This window comes from Drosophila nasuta, chromosome 2L, assembly GCF_023558535.2.
Source record: "Drosophila nasuta strain 15112-1781.00 chromosome 2L, ASM2355853v1, whole genome shotgun sequence".
NCBI classification, from domain to species: Eukaryota; Metazoa; Arthropoda; class Insecta; order Diptera; family Drosophilidae; genus Drosophila; species Drosophila nasuta.
This window is the reverse complement of record NC_083455.1, coordinates 22,207,048-22,227,093: the sequence shown is the minus strand read 5'-3', so window position 1 is coordinate 22,227,093 and position 20,046 is coordinate 22,207,048. Positions and strand designations below refer to the sequence as shown.

At 36.4% G+C, this 20,046-nt stretch overlaps 1 protein-coding gene across 3 annotated transcripts in view; it reads left to right on the top strand.

Annotated features, from left to right (window-relative positions):
• The first annotated feature begins 3,790 nt into the window (after positions 1 to 3,790).
• The window catches only part of LOC132788337 (uncharacterized), a 158,132-nt gene continuing 141,876 nt past the window's right edge, over positions 3,791 to 20,046 (top strand). For 2 of the 3 annotated variants that reach the window (XR_009632626.1, XM_060795716.1), the window contains exons 1-2: positions 3,791 to 4,258; positions 8,597 to 9,691. The gene's annotated coding sequence lies outside the window, so the exon portion shown is untranslated. The remainder of the gene's footprint in view (positions 4,259 to 8,596; positions 9,692 to 20,046) is intronic. The other variant, XM_060795845.1, reaches the window with a different exon arrangement.

The following is a 20,046-nucleotide window of genomic DNA, read 5'->3' as shown; positions in this document are numbered from 1 at the left end:
GAGCTCAATCCAATAATATGTCCATTGCACATTAAAAAACAGTGTGTAGTTAAAAAAACAAAAGCTACTGAACCACAGGCGATCATACGGACAAATAACAGAATTATTCACGTTCATGAATAAAAACAGGTAATAAGGCTTCGGCAGAGTATGCTGGTCTGTGAGATACCCTACAGTGTCATTTTCATTAAAGGCTAAACAGTTCGGTTTATTCTTAAAATGTAGTAAAACCATTTTATACAATAGAAAGTATTTGTCCAAAATGTTTTCACGATAGAGTGTTGAATTGTCAGCGGGTAACCGTATGAGAATTCAATCAGTATTGAAAAGGAATCAAACAATTTGTCATTGGCATATAAAAAATCCAACTACACTTAAAAAACCAAAGGAAACTGCACCACAAGCGATGTAATGGGTAAATAATCGAAGTATTCATCTATATGAATAAATACAAGTAAGAAAGCTATACAGTTTGCTCGTCTGTGAGATACTCGTTGTCTATTTTCTGTTCGGACTTATTAAAATTAACCCAAACAATATACCAAAATATATAATATACCAATATATACATAAATATACCATTACTTGCAATATACTTTTACATTCAAAATATTACCAAAGAATACACCAGATACCAGATTAATAACCCAATCAACTCAGGCCCGCCTGCTGAAGCAGTTTTTTTTCTGAAGAAAATATTTGCGCAGAATGTTTTCTACTGAAAAGTGTCAGCGGGGAACTGTATGAGGATTCAACCCTGCTTGAAATGGAAGACTTGCATTTTCATAAGACAATACGAGCTCAATCAAAGAATTTGATAAACCAACTACAGTCAGAAAACAAATGCAACTGCACCACAGGTGACACTACGTACTTGTAATATAAGCATTTCCATAATAAAAATAAACAAAACATGAATAAATAAATTACATCCATACAGAGTTCAGATTGCCGTTCAATAAAATTCATAAAATTTCCAATAATTTTCATTCGATTTTATACGGACATTATCAATGACAAGCAAAGCACTTACAGGTAAATATTGTCTTAATGGGACGACCATTTGTAGTACTTCTGATGGGTGGTACTTATGCGTATCATAAATTGTCTGCAGCATTTCTAGACATCATAATACAAAGTGTAATAAATATGCGACAAGGCGACTGCAAACAGAGACACAAAAATAGAAATCAAAATAAGCTTCAACAACAATAAAACGCAGTGCTATACCTGCTGTTGCTGCTGCTGTTGTTGTTGCTGCTATTGTAAATTGAAAGTAAGGACAGGCTGAAGCTGAATCTAAAGCGGCACCAAATGCCAAGTAATGAGCGTAAAAATGACAGAGAAAATAAAACCACAGAATGCCAGTGAGAATGAGATAGCTAGACACTAAGAGAGCAAGAGAGATGGTGGATAATGGGGATGAGAGGTGCCAGGCTGACCGTAAATCTTTTTTGTAGCGCTTTCAAGGTGAAATAACAATTTAAGTTTACGAGTACAACGGCGACCAAATTGAAGAAAATAAGTAAAACAAAACAAAAGAGAAAAAAGAAACCAAGACTGTGGCCAGCCCACACATACACACACACACACACACGCACTCAGATAAAGCGTGACAGCATGACAATACACATACATATAAACACACTACGACAAAAAAGAAAGAAAAATCTATGATATATGACAGAGCTGTGCGTCAGTTGCCAGGACAACTGGAGATGTGTGTGTTGCCTTGTCTCCTTTCTCGCTCTCTTTTTTTTTTTGTTTTTGTTTTACTGTTCGCATTTTATTCCTCATTGCACGCAGCTCACAGGTGGGGAAGGAAGATGGCCATTATGAGTTCTTCAGCTTCATATATCATGCTTTAATAATCTGCAGAGTGTTCCACAGAATTCTCTTATGTCTCCATTTACGTGCAGTTAATATATGAGTACTATTTTAATTTTTTTATTTTACTTTTTTGGAATGCAACAAAAACTGTTTTGCGAATTAATTGGTGAAATTGGTGGAGAATGTTTTTGAACACACAAAGCTTTGCTTAATCATAACATAATACTTTTTTTTTTGTTATTTTCACTTTTTTTTGCAAGTGACAAAAATAGAAAATTGTGACGACAAAATGCAAAGAAAACTAAATTGAGAATTAATTGACAAATCATGTCGCATTTGTAGTAGAAGGAGTTTTTGGGGACAGAAAACTTTGAGCAAACATATCCCAGCATTAGAGAAGATGACCATAATATTAGTATTACATTTTCCTTGTTTTTGGTAAGTAATAAAATGAAAACCAAATAGAGCATTGTCGAATTTTGTGGAATTTGTAGTAGAAACGTTTTTGGGAACACGAAATTTACGCAATCATTTCCCAGCGATTAGATCAACAATTATTTATGCAAGCTTTACATATTTTCACATTTTGTCATTGGTCATATTCTGAGAAACATTGTCACAGCTAATGAGCATTGAAATTATCCACGAAATTTATCAAAATGATACGCTACATTTCATGACAGGGTTTGAGTAGACACCTGAATATATACATATGCGAATGCGAATGTGGATGTGGATGGATTTTGAGTGGCATGTGGCATGGCAACATATGCTGCCACTTAATGGCCATACAACACACAGTCCAGAAAGAAGCTGCCTGCCACTTTGACTGAGTGCTTGGACTCCAGCTCTACTCTTGATTCGTTTGATTCCCTTGTGCTGATAGTACGAAAGCTTTACTAGCTTTACATTCACTTTGAGTTGCCAGTTTCGTACAAATCACAATTCGATTGCCTCTACGTGTCAATCACAGGACATGGGGCTGCAGCATTTAAGCAGAGTTTCCCTGGCATTATACAATCATTTGTGATCGCCTCCTCCCACTCAGAACTCGCCACTCCCCTCTACTCTATACCCATCTGAGGGGCAAACAAGGTAGTTAATGGTGCCGGAGCTCAGCACGTTGATTTTGCCATGGACTTATATCACTTTCGGCCACTGCTGTTACTGTCACATCAGTTTAATTAGCGTGGCCTGCCAGTCAGCCAAGTGGACAAATTTGGTTGGCTACCAAACGCTGACCATTTAGCTGATAAATGTAAGTCTCGCCTCCTCTCTCTGCATCTCTGTGTTGTGTGTGCATTGATTGCCATTTCTAGCTGATTGTCTGCTGCAAGGTATTTTGTGATTAGACCTTGGCCTCAGCCATTGACAAGCGCACAAATTGCTTGCCTCATCTCTGCAAATTCGAAATGAAGCTAAAAATACTTTCACGAGACCACCTGTTAAATAATGTGCAAGAGAACTGCACACACACACACATGCAAAGCAATACAAATGAAGCTTAAAACTGCACAGCTGTGCACGGTCACAACAAACGGGCGATTTTTTTGTGTGTGTGTGTGTTGATAAAAAAGCCTAAACAAGCGTATAAAAATAAATCGTCAAGCAGCACGCAAATTGGGCTTGCAAGAAAGCTTCGAAAGCTCGCTCTCTCAGCAGCTGCTGAATGTGGACTGTAAGCTTTGCAAACACTCTTAAGCTCAGGATATGCTCTTTGGGAAATAAGCTTTCGCTGGCCGAAAGCTATCTCAGGGATGCTGTAATGTGCTGAAGAGACACGCAGCAGCAATCAACGGCAACGGCATCGGCGTTGCTTGCATCCTTCGTGTCCTGTTTGGCCAGCTTTTGGTTCGGCAGCCGATGCCGTAGTAGTATTATATTGTAGTAGGTTCTGTGACCGATGATGCCGATGTATGCGCTGGCAAGGTAAACGGCGATTCAGTCAAGCTCCAGCATCCGTTCAAGCAGGGAGCACATTGCACGCGTTTCGTTCCCATCGAGAGAGAGACACACACACATATGTATACTTAGCGCGTCGACTGACTCTGTGTGTGTCTGTTTTCCCCCTTTAATTGTACGTCTTCATACGCGCGCGTCTCTCTGTGTGTGTGTGTGTGTGTACGTGCGTGCGTGTGCGTGCGAAGCGTGGCGTGAGTGTTCATTGGTGTGTGTAAATTTTTGGGCAAAAGCGAAAGAAAGCAAACAGAAACACAGAGCCCCAGTGACAGGTTCAGGTTACGCGAACGCCTTGCGAACCGGTTAAACTTAAAGTTATTCCTGCAAACTCCTTTTGGAGCTGCCGCAGGACATCGCAAAACTTTACGCTTATCTCGCGTAAACAAAATTAAACGAGCAAAGAATTTCGGTCAAAGTAACGTAACGTCGAAAGAATAAAGCTTAAACTCAACACTTGCTACACAAAAATGTAAGCCTGCAGAAAAAAATATACAAAAATAAATAAATCTTGAAATAAAGAACTGTAAACTGTATGAAATGAAAATGAAAATGAAAAGGAAGCCACTTCAAGTTTTTGATAAACTTGCAATTTCGTAAAAAAAACAAATTTTTATCCAATTGCCAGCAATAAATTGCCGAAAAACCATAATATTGTTTTGGGCCAGAAATATATATTGTATATTTTCGTAATAAATATTGGCAACATATCAAATGGCAAGGTTCTTTTACCTTTGGCCTACTGCGCACAGTTTGGCAAAACGAAACAAACAAAATCCAGCTAAATCCAATTCGACCAATAAATCACTTGAGCCAAACTTGTGAGCAAATTGTAAACTGTAAACTGTGAACTCAAGAGCCGAAATTGACATAGAAATGCCACCCGGCGTATGAGTAATGTTTACAAGCAAGCAGTTGCAAAGCAAATAAATGGACACAAATAGGATTATTGTACAAATAACAAGTTGAACAAAATTTGATATCTGAAATAATAATAATAATTGATAATCACAAAACAAAAGAAAATCAAAAGAAATAATAACCAGTTCAATATTATTTGAATTTCATTTGTGTTTGAAATTCGAAATAAACGAAAACAAAAGAGAATGAAATACTTGTGTAAATTAAATTGAATATGCTGTTGAATGTAGGCGTTCGTATGCTTTGTATTTTGTGGCCATTAGTCTAAAATGTCGCCAGATTTTCATAAATAAATCAAATCAAATGGAAAAGCATCCTCCGCTTTCCTTGTTTTCTAATCACAACACATTCACAAAGCAATCTGAGTGAAGTGATATATACAGCTGTAGTCCGGCCCACACATAAAATATCCATTGCAATAAAAAACGAAAAGTTAAATCAAAGCGTGGCCGGAATTAACTGACAGACTGAATAGTCCAACCATCTGGCTGACTGACTGACTGACTGACTTGACTAACTGACGACTTAGACTTCGTGGCGATGGCTACCGTTTTTCCATTGTTCAATTTGAAATTTCTGTGCTCATCAACTTAAATTGTGAAAATTAATCAAGTTGAAAAGGTTGCCCTGTGGCCATTTTTGTTAGCAGTTCCGCACAAGGGCCCGACAAAACAAAACTGAAACTGAAATGTATGGAGTGTCTTTTGTTTTGCTTGGCTTGGCTGAGTCTCACTTGGCTTCGCTATGGCACGGTCCAGGTCGAGACAAGTCAACATGCAAGCCCAGAGTGATGGAGTGTGGGAACCTTTCACGAGGTCCTGCCTCAAAAAAAGGAAGTCAGCAACCTTTTGCTTTGCATTCAAGCGGAAATTAAAGCGTCGTAGCACAATGAAAGAGACCAAAAGATAAAGAGAGAATGTGAGAAGACGATGTGCCTCACACACGAGGCTCCAAAAAAAAAAAATTGAAATTGTGTCCTTAGGCCTGAGGTTGACAACAACAACTGCAAACCAAACACAAAAAAAAGGTCATCAACAACACGTGCGATGCGTGTCCTTAAAGCGTTTTCATTGAGTTTCACTTTTTTGTGTTAGTAAATATATCTCTCTCTCTCTCTTAGTTTTCTTTGCAATTCCTTTGCTGCTCTTTTTGTTTTTTTGTTGGGTATGTTCTGAGGTCAAAGGTTGAGTGACAGTTTCATGATGCCGCGAATGGAAACCCTTTTTAATTAATGCACAGTGCTCTCAACATTTCCCACCTCACACAATCTCGCACCTCATTAAAATCTGTGTGTGTGTGTGTGTGTGTGTATTTCGCTTTGGAAAATGAAAACATAAAAGAGTTTATGATTTTCATAATTTCGTATTTTGACTACGACTCGACAGATTTATAATTAATTTAATTAGCACCCGTTTCGCACCGTGAGCAAAGCGCAGAGCACAGCAACGTGGGCTAATAAAATGTGTCCACATTAAACTAATTAGCCAGGCTCATAAAGCGAAACGCGGAGTCGTCCTGATTTTTCTTTGCGGTCGCAAATGATTTTATTGAAACACACTTCAGTTTGAAGCGTTTTTACCATCAAGAGCATTGCAAATAAATTGAAAATAGCAATTAACCGAAAGGCAGATGCATTTCTTTGATATTTTGCTATCAATTTGATTATAAAAAGATTATTAAAGTGATTGGCACACAACAATATGTAAGCTCTTTAATTAAAAGTTCTCATAATTCGCAATTGTTAAGATCATCTTTTGAATAAAAATTATTTTAATTATGTTAAAAATAAATATAAATTAAATAGGAATTGAGAACATTCAGCGTAAAAAACTGTTTAACAAGTTTAAATGTAATTTTGACTAATTTTATAAAAAAAAAATAGATAAATATACAAAACAACAAAAAAGCTTAGGCAAACTTATAAAACAAGTATATTAATACATTATAAATAAATAAAAATTGGCGATACAGCATAAACCCTATTTTAGTTTATCACAAATTTTACAAACAAAATAATTGCTTCGTAAAATAAACTAATAATAAACAATAAATATAAATTGATGAAACCGGATTCAAAACTTTTTTTACTATATGAAAAGTTTTGCGAATAAATAAATTGCTTCGCAAAATTGACAATGTAAATGGATAAGAATGTAACACAAATCAACTTTAATATTAAAAATAAATGTTTTTAATATACAAGAAATTTAATAAACACATAACTAAATTTTTAATACAAATCAACTATTATATGAAAAATAAATATAAATTGATGGTACAGCATAAAAACTTTCTACCATATTCCAAATTATGCAAATAAGCACTTCGCAAAATTGACAATGAATTTATACCACAAATCAATTTATATATTAACAATAAATTCTTCTAGTATATAACAATTTTAATAAATACATAAATAAATCGTTTTGCAATATAGACAATTAAAATAAGCAAATATATAAATGTTAAGTGTAGATAATTTTAGTTGATGTTAAATAATTCAAATGGAAATGAGTGGAAAAATGAAAAAAAAAAAAAACGCAAATCTTCAAGAAATTTTAATGTGCTTCACGATTATAATTTTTGTTTAAGCAAAATGCTTGTAACAATTCTCTGTGCTCGATGCCCACACCACATTTGTGACAAAATTCGAGTGGAAAGTGGATAAAAACCATCAAAAGTAAATGAAGCATAAATGCCAGAAACACATCATATTCCTAGCTGGGGGTCTCTCTCTACCCCCTGAACAGAAAAGTGATTTCTATTTATTTTTTTTTAACAGAAATTTTGTACATTTTTTAGGGGGGAGGAATTGAAGAAAATGGCCCCTGGTGTATATTGGCCATGCGGAAGTTGTGGCTAAATAGGTTTTTTTCACGAATTAGAAACACGATGCGGCACTTGGAGAGCAAAAAAAAAATAAATAAATAAATATAATAAAAATAAGAAAAAATGAGAAAAAAAATATCCGGAAGGAATTACATCAACCTCAGACGCGAAAAGGAAATTAAATATTTTATAGTCTGCGGCAAGCGACGAATATACAATTATAATTTCTTGCAGGGGGCCTCCAAAAATTCTTCGAATGAAATCAACGGAAAAAAACTGGAGAGAAATTCATACTTTTTGTTGCTCTTTTTGTGATACATATATAATGTGTATTGGTGTGTGTGTGTGTGCTTTTGGAAGTGCGGTGTGCTGTTAATGCTGTGGTGTTGCATTTTGGGGTATTACGAAAACAGGCTAAGAGCAAGAGGGAGCAGCAAGGGCAAGAGCCACACGTTAAGAGGATCTCGCGGTTGGGTGTAGGGGAAAATAAGGAAATAAGGGGGGAAAATAAGAAATAAGAATACAAAATAAATTAAAAACAGTTACTGGAATATACACAAATACGGCAGGCATAAAAATTAAGTGAGAGCAAGCGCAAAATGCGACATGCTAAAAGCGACGAATTAAATTTAAAAGGAAATGAGATTGCCATAAGCTGATTTCCATTTGCCAGAAATGCTTCGCTTACTCGCATTTGTGGTATCTTTTCTGATTAGAGTCGCAGATGTGCATTGAAAAGAAGCTACGAAGCTTCATTTTGAACAATTTTCAAGCTGGCGAATTTAACAAAATAACAAATTCCATTTGATCAGCGTGTGACAATATTTTGAATATACAATTCTTAATATGTACAAATTATTTAGAGTTCCTTTCATATTTCATTGCATTCGCAATGCTTCCAAATAATCGCAATAAAAATTGGAATAAAAAAAATGTTATAAATTCACATATTGACATTTATATTGTAAAATTCTTACTAATAAAAACTTTTTCTGCTTTTCTTTTGCTCACTTTGACACAAATACACACCCACACCCCTCACACACACACACACACGCAGGTCTACAGTAGCAAGCAGCAACAGGAAATCAACGAAATTGTCGTCACTCTAATCAAGTGGAAATTTGATTAAAGAAGAGAAAAGCGAATTTAATAAATTTGAAAAACTCAATAGCCGAGAAACGAACGGCAGGAAAAAGAGAGAAAGAAAAGCTGCTGCTGTACACAAAAAAAACGAAAACGAAGAAGAAAAATTAAGTGCGAGTATATCAAAAGGTAACAGCAAAGGAAATCAACACGCACGCACATGAGCGAACCTGTTGTATGTTGTATGTTGCTGCTGCTTTTGCAACGAAAACGTAGCAAACATTAAAAGTCAGCGAAGTGTGAAACTCCAAAACGAGAGGAGAAAAGCGAAAAAGGTTTGCCAAAACGAATACAAAACAAGACAGAGCTGAACATAAACCAATAATAATACTCTGACGCATTATATAAAAGGAGTAACGAAGTGAATAAAATGCTCAAAACCTCGAAATAGAAACCACAAAACGAAGTAACTAAAATTACACTCTACGATTATTATTTAGTACAACTAAAGCAACAACTGATTGCAGCTGACGAGGACTTGCCACACGGGGCAAGGACATTCCATATATACTTCTGGGCGCTGTGCTTGCTTCGACCAAAGCACGAAATTAAGTGGAGATTATCAGAAGATTATATTTTAATAGCATTTCAAGCTGTTGCCTTTCACGGCGAACACAATCCACAGAAGAAGGACAGCGACAGGACTTCAACACGGCAAACGGAAACGGACACCGCAAAAAAAAGAACTGAAAGGGAGACTACAATAGCGCAACAAAAATACATTATAACCATGTGCTAGTGTCCAAGTGTGTGTGTGTGTGAGTGAGTTTCCACAAGTGCGGCTTATTACACAGGCCTCCGACCATTCCAGGAATTTTTTGTCGGCCAACAACTAAAGCGAAACATAAACGCGTTTAGAAATTGAAATAAAGCAAGCAAACGTTGTGTGTGCTGTGTGTTGTGCTGTGTATCTTAGGCAAGTGTTGTAACCGTGTGTGTGTAGAAGCATAATATATAATTAAAACATTAAGCATACGTCGTGTGGCCGAACGAGGAGAAATGGCAACAGGTAAGTCGACCATTTTTATGATATATGCCAGTAAATAATTTAAGTGGAGCTTACAACTATTTTTGCTTGGTTGGAATTCCCAAAATGAATAATGGAATTCTGAGAAATCGACTTAGAAATTATGTGATCTCAAAATATATATTAGAGATTCTTTTCTGAAACTTTTAATATATAAAAAGAATATATTAAATTGCTAATTAAACTAATTTCTGTAAATTTAGTTGCTTTTCTGCCCACACTTAGTGTGCTATACATTTAGCTAAGCGTTGTCCCTTGACGCTCTTGCAGCGTTTTCAAAAGTCATCACAATAAGCGCTCCGAGTGCTGACTGTTAATTAATGCCAACCGAGCATCCGCTGCAGCATATTTAAAAACGCATTAGCTTTCGGCTTTAGAGCCGCAACCAACACCAACCAACAAGTAGAAGCCCCAAAAACCGAATCCGAGTGTCATAATTTCATCTTTTTTCACCCTGCCTCTCTCTCTCTCTCTCTCTTCCCTTTGTTGCTCTGTTTTTTAGAGCAGCAACAACATTTGTGCAGAAGCTTAAAAACATTAGCGTAATGCATATAAAACGAAAAGGCACATAAGAATTATATCCATATATGCGAAAAGAAATGTTGTAATTACTTCAAATGCTGCAATGCTCACTTTGTTTTTTTTTTACATCATTTTTGAAAGGACTCGCATGTGTTGCTAATTTCAGTTTTTTTTTACTCTGCAGTCTTTTTTTTTTGCACAAACAAAGAGATGATGGCAACACTTGCTGAGACATTAAAATGAAACTTTTGTGCGTTGTGAGACTAGCAGATAGGTGCAGAAAGAGAGAGAAAGAGAAAAGAGGAGCACATCCCACCTGCATCATCAGCATCCCCAACATCCTCAGCATTCTCAACATCCTGGGCATCCTTAGTGGATGTTGCTGTTGCTGTTTGTTGTTTTAATGGTATTTGCCTGCCTCTGCCTGGCTGTTGGAATCTGTCACCAAGCTACGTGACAATACATAGATGTGTGTCGGTGTCTTGGTGTGTTGGTGTGTGCGTGTGTGCGTGGGTGTCCTGGTGTGTGACTGCGGTAGACCGCTACTTTGCTGGCTGACCTAAGCCAGGTTGTTCGCATCGCCCGTTCGTCGGGCCCAGTCGGGCGCAACTTGCCTGACAAAACTTTAACGCAAAAATTTCATTTAAAAGTTTTCGCTGTCGTTTCGACTCGCAACTCGGAAGTGGACCGACTTCGACACTGCACTCTCCTTCTCTTTCTCTTGGTGTCTCGGCTAGTCTAACCTGGGTCACCTTTAGACGCACGCCAGCTGCTTAAAACTTTTACCTTCCTCTTCCTCGAATAGCCATCAGTTTCTTGGGGACAACTTTCACAAATGGACATTGACGTTGTATGGCTTTGGTTATTTTATTTCATTTTTCGTTCCTTTTGTGCATCATAAACATTCACGCAATTTGAACGATCCATGGCATCAGGCCATGGCCTGGATTCTCAGTCGCAGTCGCGACTGGAGTCTGACTTTGACTCTGACTCTGGGCACTCCATTAGCATTAGCAAGTTGTCAAGGCATCAGGCTGGATTTATGCAACAATTTAATATCTTTCATGGATTCCGTTTGTCAACAATTTCACCCAAAATTCTGACAGAAGATAACAATAAGTTGGGTAGAATATTTTTGGGTTGATTTTCGCAGTTATGCCACAGGAATTTATCGCTTTAAAGCACATTACACGCAAAGCGCAAAATAGTTGTGCTGCAAACTCATATAAGTTTTTAAATATTCAACGAAACTAATTTGTTCATCTCTGAACAACTTTGCTTGGTTAGCTTTAAAACTATTTCTAAACACTTTCAATGAAATTGTTTGAAACAGAAATCAAAAATCAACGAAATTGCTAAGAAATCATGAAAAATTGTTTGTTCTTTTACTTATTTCAAATATGTCATGCAAATTGAGGAAATAAAACCAATAACCCAACAACAAAAAATCAATGCTTATACCTAGAAAACAATTCTCAAATTAAGCTATAAAAAAACTCAATATTTATTGATAATTGCTTATCAATTTTTATTTATTTTTTCTTTTGTTAATTTCTCATAAGTTTTTAACATTCTTCAACAGAAACTTTACTTTCGTGCAAATTAAATTGGCTTTTCGTTGCACTGTAAAGAAAAAAGAAAAATTATTCTTGGAGCAAATGATGGAAATGTTTTTCATATTCCACGAATGTTCTGTTTATTTTTCTGTGTTTTGCAGCTGTCGTTCTTATTCAATGCTTTTGTTATTCTTTGTAATTATTATGTTTTGAGCAAGTAAAGCAATTTTAATGCATAAATTAAAAATAAGAAAATAATGTTAAAATTTGGGTATTTATTTAATGTGCCACTTAAACAAATAAACAATTCTTATTTTTAAGCAATGCATAACGCTGAGATAAGCTAATTATGAGTAGCATTTGTAACATGAATTCATTCACTTATATAATGCATTTGTCAGTTTGTGTTTTTTAATATCAATTCACTAATGTTTTTTGTCAGCCAGTAAATTTATTTTAAGTTTAAGCAATTTCGTTAGGAAGGGCAAATAAAAACAAAGTGTAAAAAAGTGAATCGCGCACAATTTGTTCTTTCTTTATCGACTGGGAAACTGGGAATATGCGAGGCGTCTTCTATATAAGTGGGGACCAGCATCGAGCATCTAACATAGTATCCAGCAGGGCAGCAAATTGTAACAGGCAAACACACGCGCGCACTCCCCATGATGTTTTAAAGCACTGGAAAAAGGCATCCTCATTGGGTAGTAAACACTTATTAGATGTCACACAGCCCAGGGCGAAGCTGAAGACTCCCAAAGCAGGGCAGTTTGAAGCTCTCTCACTCTCTTTCTCTGAGTGCGTCAGCAATGGAGCGTGCTGCTAAGGAGTATTCAACTAATAAAAATGTCAAAACGCATGAAGTTGATGACAAGTAACGCAGAATGACAGCAGTGCCAGAGTCGACAGGACGACAGAGGACGAAGACGAGGACGATGATCAGGAACACGTTGCCATTGCGTAGGTTGTAGGTTGTTGGTTGCCCCTTAATGTGAGACACAATTTGCCACACCTGCTGTGTGAGTGCTGAAAGCTCTCACTGGCTGCTCTCCCTCTCTCTGTGAGTTACGAGCTTACTTACGAATGTGGAAGTGCGTGCCCTGGACTGCATTTTCTTCTCCATCTTCTCTCGTTCTATCTTTGATTCCCATTCCTATGTCATTTCCCATTCCTTTGCTCAATTTCAGCTAAACTTTCACAATTAAAACTTGGCAATTTTCCTGCGTGTGCACGCACGCACGCATCGTTTCAATTCTGTTTGTTGGATTGGATTAAGTGGATTTATCATATCAGACGACCAGCCAAAAGTTGGTCTAAAAATATATATATATATATGTGTATTAAACATATTTGCTTGGCTTTTAATTACGCCATTTTTCAGTGCGATCACGTACGTCTAACATCGTCGTGGTAAAAAAGTTTTATTCCTTTTGCTTTTGCTACGTGTCCTGCACAAAGCATTTTCAATAAACGTCCTGCTGCTGCCGTCGTCTGCCTGAGGGAATTGATAAACTTTTACACTTGGCCTTGGCCAGTCAAAGGTTAAGCCATAGACTTCTATAGCTAAAACACACACACACACACAGACAAGCATATTATATGTATTTAAAATATTATCACATTTCACTTTACAATTTCATTTTGAAGACGAAACACACACAAACACTTTCTACTATTGTATTTCACTTTGACATCGCCTTGGGCCGAAGTTTCCAATTCAACGCGCTGCACAAAAACAAAAACAAGTAAGAAAGCTACAGTCGAGTGTACTCGACTGTGAGATACCCGCTACCCATTTTGAATGAAAGCAATATATTTTGCGGTATATTTCTCAAAATATACCAAATATACTACAAAAATACTAAAAAATATACCAAATGGTATATGTGGTATATCGATATAGTACCGCATTCAAAATATACCATAGACGGCACAATATACCAGATTGTCAGCCAAAGCAACTCAGACCCTAGTAAGTAGCCGTTTTTGCCCATACAAAAGTATTTCTTTAATAACTTCGACAATTTTTATCTGATCGCAACCAAATTTTCAGGAATCATAACTAATATAGTAGTTATCATACATAGCAAAATTCGTAACTCTAGCTTTAAAATTACGCTTGTTAATCGATTTTTTTGATTTGCAGGGGCGGAAGTGGGCGTGGCAAAAATTTGAAACAAACTTGATCTGCGTGCAAACATAACAAATGCTGTCGAAAAAAAATTATTGCTCTATCTCTTATAGTCTCTGAGATCTAGGTGTTCATACGGACAGACGGACAGACGGACAGACGGACAGACGGACGGACGGACAGACGGACATGGCTATATCGTCTCGGCTGTTGACGCTGATCAAGAATATATATACTTTATAGGGTCGGAGATGCCTCCTTCTACCTGTTACATACATTTCCTGCCGGCACAAAGTTATAATACCCTTCTACCCTATGGGTAGCGGGTATAATAACAACTATAATAATAATTTACTAAATAGGTAAATGCGACAATGTGGCGACTCTTAAAGTTCACTTCACAGAACAAAGAACAATCAGCGCTTTTTCTTTAAATTAAATTGGAAACAAACAGGTTTAAAGAACTTTTCTTATTCTTAAGCACTTTCTCTAATTATAGTTAATGCTATTCAAGTATATTTAGCATTATTTTGATTGTCTGATTTTGTGTAATGAATACAAATAATTATTTGGGACAATTATTCACTGGCATGCTCAGATTCTTGACATAGTTTACGTACCCTAAATTGTAACTGTTACGTGACACGTTTGCCGTATATACCAAGAAATTAAGGAAGCCTACATTCGTGCACAACAAGAACACGCTTGGTACACCCATAGATAGATACAGCATACAATCATACTCGTACATACTGGCACACGTGGCGTATGAGCCATATTAAGTATACGCCTACAAGACACACGCTGTGGCACTGGTTTTCTGCCTTGCCTGCCAGCTCTGTGTCTGTTATTTAAACAAAACAATTAAAATGATTTTCCAAGCGCGTTCTCAACAACAACAAGAACACGAAGACAACAGCAAAGGCAAAGGCAGAAGCAAAAAAAAACTAAACGAGCAGAGAAGAGAAAGGCAACAACAGTCGTCAGCACAGCATGAGCACTTCATGTGTTGTTTTGCCCTTGTTGCTATATTGTTGTGTTTGTTGTTTATTTAGACGCAGGCATGTATACATAACATTTACAACAGCAGCAGCAGCAAACTGGCTCGACAACAAAAACAACAAACAAATTGAATGAACACGCGCCCCGAAAACGTTTAATAAACACAAAAGCAGCAGCAGCAGCATCAGCAACAGCAGCAGAAATGACGCCAGGCTCAACACGCCGACTCCCGACTGCCTTTGAAACTTAATGAAATGTAATGATGAGAGACGGTATAGAAACGACGAGGGGGAGAGACGGGGATGGGACACGCATAAAAAAGGAATGAGGTTGCCGACGCCTAGCCAGCAGTCAGACATAGACATCGCAATTTTGATGTAAAATGGAAACGAAACTAACAATGCTAAAACTACTGAGCACACAACAACAACATCAGAAATAGTTAAGGGATATTTACGAATTTTGAGAATGGAAAACGAAAACGAAATGGAAGCAAACAAAACAACACACAAGAAGCAACGCTCTCTGCATGTTGTGTAATACAATAGCAAACAACTTGAGCAAATTAAAGCAAGAGCAAGAAATGTTTTGTGATGTGGGAAAGTGTGACTTCGAAATACTCTAAGAAAGGGAATAATTCAAGGATTATAATAAATTATTATACTTAAAAATAAAACAAAAAAATATGTGGTGTACAAAATTCTTCTTTTATTTTCGATCTATAAAAAATCACAACAAATATTTGTTTTAGAAAGTAAATTCTTGTATTATTATTATCTACAATAAGAAAGAAAAATTTTTACAAAATTATAAAATTGTGACTTCGGAATACTCTAAGAGAAAAGTTCAAGGATTATAAAAATTATTATACTTAAAAATAAAACAAAAAAATATGTTGAGTAAAAAATTTTTTTTTTATTTTCCATTCCTAAAAAACCACAACAAATATTTGTTTTCTAAAGTGCACTCTTTTATTAGAGAGGAATTTTTAGAGAATTATAAAAGTTATTTTATATAAAAATAAGTCATCAATAAATACTATTTTTAAAAAATACATTCGTTTATTATTTTGTATGTTTAATTTATTTTGTTATTAATAGTTTACTATATTTATCCATTTCCCTACCTCTAAAATGCATGTCATACTTCCTGACATTTTCACTATGATCTCTAATTCGTCTATGAAAATGCCACCACAACTAAAACCAGCAATGTTTAACCTTTAACAAGCACTCTAAAGGCAGACTCAGACTCGGTTGCTGTCTATTCATTTTGTGGTTAAGCAATTAATCCTTTGCCGCCTCACAGCGCTCAGAATCCAAAGCACACGAAAATTTCACACACACTTATTCCATGCCAAAGGCAAAAGTTTAAATTTGGCCGCAAATTTTTGAAAGGACTGCGTCGCTGTTGGATGATGGCTGTGGGGGGAAATACTGGTCTGTAGCTCTGAATGAAGTGGCATTTAGTTAAGCAATTTAATGCGTGCACAATTAAGTCAACAACAGGCAACTCTCGACTCCTCCGTCTAAAACTTTTCTGCTAGTTAACTTTTTTTTTTTTAATTTTGCACTAATTTGCATATATAACAGTTTTTCAGTTTTTTTTTCTCTCTCTGGTTTCGTTTGTAAATATGTCTAAAATGAGTTAGAGCTTGGGTAGATTTGAGGCTACCATCAACAAAAAGTTGCCACAGTTAATGTCAATTGCAGCCACTCAACTGCACTTGTCCTACTTGTAATTGTTGTTGTTGTTGTTGTCGCTGACATCAATTGCCAGAGAGAGAGAAAGAGAGAGAGGGGGAAAAAGTTGTAAATGCTTCTCGCAGGCTTCCCATATGTGCATCACATTAATCTGTGCACATTTTTCCCCTTCGTACCGAAACAACAGCGAAATCATGTTAAACTCCAACATCAGCAGGAAAAAATACATCGTAATTAACGTTAAGTGCTGATTTGAGAGATCTGCGTATGCGCGATTTTTTTTGCTCTTCAATACGGCAACTGCATTTGAATAGAGTTAATATTGATAGCGCATTGAGGCTTTTAGATACATTTGCCTGATGATGTCTGATAATGTATGTGTATCTTTTGCATGCAAAGTGGTTTAATGCAACGCTCTGCAATTTGTTCAAGGGCTTTTTGGATTATGCAGCAAATGCAAAAAAAAAGAGAAAAAAAACACAACATATTTTCCATTTATGCAATCATATTTTATGGATTTTGCTTTCCGTTTCGATTCGATTTATTTATTTGATTTAAAAAATTTGCATGTTTTTATCGCATTTGATTATTAATTCGCTGAAGTTGTTTGATCTAGAACTATGGCATATTTATGTAATTTATTTGTGTCAACAATTTCTATGAAATTGTAATCCGATTTATCACAACATTTTATGCTGGAAACTGTTGCATTTGTTGCAACTATCTTTAAATTGTCGAGTGACACACATTTTGAGGTGGAATCGCGCAGTTGAACCAAAATGCTCTCTACATACATTTTACTTAAATGCCAGCCATATACAATCGTTGTTTGTCTTGCTGTCTGACAGTGCCAACCTCGCTCTCTCTCTCTTTCTCTGTCTCTCTGCACAGTGAAATTACGTGACACATTTAAAAGAAAGCAGAACTAATGTCAGACCCAGGGAATTACATGTGCGGGGGAAGGGAGGTGGGGGGATAAAAATGCCAGCCCAAACACTTTAAATGTCATTGTACCGCATTTAGATTGAGTTGCTCTCAGCAGCCAAAACATAACACGCAAGAGGAAACCTCGTTTCGTTTCGTTTTCTCCATCCTGGACCTGCTGAATCATCCTCACCACTCAACCACTGTGCTTCGCTTCAATCTACACACACACACACACACATTTTGTTCTCCTCTCTCTTGGTCATATGCTGCTTGCCTTCGCCTGAGTTGTTAGTGTCACTTAAGCTCGAGTCTTTGGCACTCACACATGCAGATGGAGAAGAAGATTTCTGGCTGGGATTCCGTGGCTGTGGCTGTGGCTCTGGCTGTGCACTTCTAAATAATTGTCTATGTAAAGTTATACAACATATGAGTATTCTCTTACCAGATTTTTATCCTCCCTCCCCATCCTTAGCTGGCTGCTTGTGGCGCCTCTCATGCGTTATGCATAATTTGAGTGCCAGTCAGCGGAGAGTTCTTCAAATAAACATACATTTATGTATAAGTACAGGAGAGAGAGCCGAGCATATACAAATTTAACAGAAGGCCTCATAAAATATTTATAAGCCATGGCCAAATATTTAATTGTCAAACACTCACTTACTCACTCAGACACTCAGTCAAGCAGTCAAGCAGTCAGTCACAGACAGGTTTTATTGAAGCCATGTTTGCTGGCAAAATTCATTTGCAAATATTGATATCCAGTGACCTGTCTCTCTCTTCTCTAACATCGGTAGTCGTTATGCGTGTCAACAATATTATCAATTAAATTTATGACCAGCACTAGGCCAAAGCCAACGATTTGTTTGCACAATTGGGGTCCACATCATCAAATGCAGTTGCTTGTTGCTGTGTTCATACCGATTACGTAACTGCCTCCTCCGCAGTGTTGCAGAATTTTGCAAATTTAATAGTTTAATCGCTCGGAAATCAACAAGCAAATAAGCTCTTAATGCATGCACATACACACACAGCCACACACATGCGTGTTGATCTAACAAATGAAACACAAATTGTGCATTTCCGACCTGACGCTCTCCCCCGCCTGCCTTCCTTCCATCCCCCACCCACTTTCGGTGTTTCAGCAACTAACGCCATCATAACTGATTAGCGTTTGAAATTGTTATCAATTTGCAATTAGACAGCGGTGCCCAGCTGCTTGTCTGTTGCACAAAAAGCTTCTGTGGTTTTGTTTTCCACGCTGCGGTTTTCACCCATCTCACAGCTCTCTCAGTTTGTTGCCATGTGACTGACAGCCAACGAGATGTTCATATCCCTTGCTTTAGTATTTTGAAATATCCACACAGAAAGAAAAAAGTGCTGAAATGAGATTAAAATCTTGAATTAAGATTATAAATGTACGGTTTACTCTTAAATCAAAATCAAACTCAAAATTCTACAACAATTCTAGAATGCCCAATCTTGAAATTGAAGATTATAATCTTAAAATTGAACCAAGAAGTCAACATTTTAAATCAAACAATCTTAAATTTAGATTATTTAAAATAAAACAAAAAAAATTGTTTGCGAGTGTTTTGTTTTCATATATATCGATTTAAGGATTCCCAATCTTCTTTTCAGTGTACAATAAAACAATGTTGAATCAAGATTTTAATCTTTTAAAATCATAAAATGTTAATTTAGCATACAAATCTTAAACATTTTTCAATCTAATAATCTTTTTTCATATACTTTTTTGCAATATACTTTTCAATCTAAATTTTTTCTCTGTGTGTTCGCATCTTACAAATTATTTTAAAATAGTTTTCATTATTTTGCTTGACTTGAGAACATCTTTGACGAAGCAAAATTGATATCAATTTATTAAAAAGGATGCATACCTCAATTAAAAGAAATTTTGTTTATATAAGAAAAAAGTTGATAAGGCGCTTTTTGAGTCAATTCTGAGGGGCATACTTGAAAACTTATGCATATCATACAAATACAATAACTGGAGAAAGATAAAAAAGCTGACAATAAAATCAGACAAATAAGCAAATCAAAATGATGCCACTGTGGCAGCAGCAGCAGCAAAAAAATGGAATAAGAATCCAAGTGAAATCAAATTGAAATTGAAACTAGACAAAGCGAAGTGCATGACAGAGAAAGCAGGAAAAAACGATGGAAAAGGGGGAAGGAGAAGGAGAAGAAGCACAAGCAGGCACAGAAGTGCTGTTGTCATTGTAGCTGTGAAAGAAGTCAGTGTTATACAATATTATCATGCTCATATAATTTGCACACACACATAAACAAGTAGACAGAGAGATATATTAATACTTGTATAAGCATGCGATAAAGCTCGAGTAACAAAGCTGACTGGCTGTCTCCATATCTATATACATCGAGCCAACACTGAGATGAGACCATGAGGATAAGGCTAACGAGTGTGAGAGTACGCTGCCGTATCAAAAGTTATATTCGACATGTGCAGCTGAAGCTCAA